This window comes from Ahaetulla prasina, chromosome 2 (assembly GCF_028640845.1).
Source record: "Ahaetulla prasina isolate Xishuangbanna chromosome 2, ASM2864084v1, whole genome shotgun sequence".
NCBI classification, from domain to species: domain Eukaryota; kingdom Metazoa; phylum Chordata; class Lepidosauria; order Squamata; family Colubridae; genus Ahaetulla; species Ahaetulla prasina.
In genome coordinates, this window is record NC_080540.1 from 272,683,472 (window position 1) to 272,685,315 (window position 1,844).

The 1,844-nt window shown below is 52.3% G+C and overlaps 1 pseudogene; it reads right to left on the reverse strand.

The window, feature by feature from the left end:
- Positions 1–538: 538 nt before the first annotated feature.
- LOC131191465 (uncharacterized protein K02A2.6-like) lies at positions 539–1,176 on the reverse strand (annotated as a pseudogene).
- Between the last annotated feature and the right edge of the window lie 668 nt (positions 1,177–1,844).

The window sequence follows — 1,844 nt, forward strand, 5'->3', positions numbered from 1 at the left end:
CTATTTACATATTATTTACATCTTATTTTTCGACGTAATCACGCAAGTAGACTGGGCGTCTCCTGACCCTTTCAGACCTACGCAATTCATTTTCTGGGAGTGAGTCGAGCTGGCCGGAGGGACTGTTTGTTCCTCTCAGCTCCTCCTCTAGGCCATCCGGCCCTGGATTATTTGCAGAGTTTTCCTTGCTGTCTTCAGGATGAACCAGTTGGCGTCGCTGGACCTCCCGGCATTCAGATAAGTCCCGCGTTAGCCCCGGGTTTGAGTCAGCTGTGGATTCCAACATTGAATAGTCAGGGCATGTTTCGTCTGATTCTGTGTTACCTGTTATGCGTTTTCTTATCTGGTCTATGTGGCGCTTCCATACCCGGCCATCCCCCAACTCTATTAGATATGACTTTAGTCCTGTTATTTCTAGGATTGTTCCTGCTAGCCAGGTCGGGCCCTCGCTGTAGTTGTGTGCCCACACTAGGTCGCCTGTTGCCATCTCTCTTGTTTTACCCTGTCCCCCTTTGTAACCGTCTGGTGTGTAGTTTGGGTTTAGACGGTCTAGTGGGCACCTAAGCTTCCGACCCATTAATAGTTCGGCCGGACTGCGGCCAGTTGTGACACAGGGGGTTCTGTGTTGGACTGCTAGGAAGTATCGATTTTTGTTTGCCAATCGCCCGGCTTGATTCTGGACAATGCTTCCTTTGCGCTCCGAACGAAACATTCTGCAAGGCCGTTCGTCGCAGGGTGGAAAGGCGCCGAGAGGACATGCCGGATGCCCTCCTCTGCCAAGTACCCCTCAAACTGGGTTGCCGTGAATTGCGGGCCGTTATCGGAGACTAAAGTGTCGGGCAACCCATGGGTTACAAATAGGTGCCGTAGGACTGCGACCACGGCCTCGGCTGTCATGGATCTCATGAGAATGATTTCCAGCCATTTGGAGTAGGCATCGACTACTACCAGAAAGGTTTGGCCGTGGAAGGGGCCGGCAAAATCGATATGGATCCTAGACCAGGGGCCCTGGGGTCTCTCCCATTCCCGAATCGGGGCCGTTGGGGGTAGCGGTCTGGACTCCTGGCAGGCCTGGCATTTCCCTACCCTTTCAGCAATTTCTGAGTCCATTAAGGGCCACCACACATAGCTTCTTGCTAGACCCTTCATTCGCACGATCCCTGGGTGGCCTTCGTGAAGGAGATCCAATACCTTTTTCCTCAATTTCTCCGGGATCACCACTCGATCCCCCCATAGCAGGCACCCCCCCTGGGCCGAGAGTTCCCCACGTTTTTTTACAAACTCTTTAAAACGCTCGCCCGGTGCAGCGGGCCAACCTCTTTGTACCCAACCAATTACAGTTCTTATTGTAATGTCCTTATACGAAGCCCGAGCCACCTCTTTGGATGTGACTGGGCCAGAGTCCAAAGAGTCAATTAGCAGGACTGGTATCCCCGGAATGGGGTCTTCAATAGTCTCTGGTAACGGGCATCTGCTCAGGGCGTCTGCATGCCCTAATTCCTTTCCTGGCCGGTGTAGTAATTTGTAAGAGTACGCTGCCAGGAAGATAGTCCATCGGGTCAGTCTTGGCGAAAGTGCCACGGGCGTTGGGCGGTCGCCTGCCAGCAGACCTAGCAAAGGTCTATGGTCCGTGATGATTTCAAAATCACGACCGAATACATACTCATGGAATTTCTTTACTCCTGAGACTATAGCCAAGGCTTCCTTATCAAGCTGGCTATAATTCCTTTCAGTGGATGACATGGTTCGGGAGTAGTATGCAATAGGGGCTTCTGTGCCATTTGGTAACCTGTGGCTGAGCACAGCCCCCACCCCATAGGGAGATGCATCGCAACTTAACACTA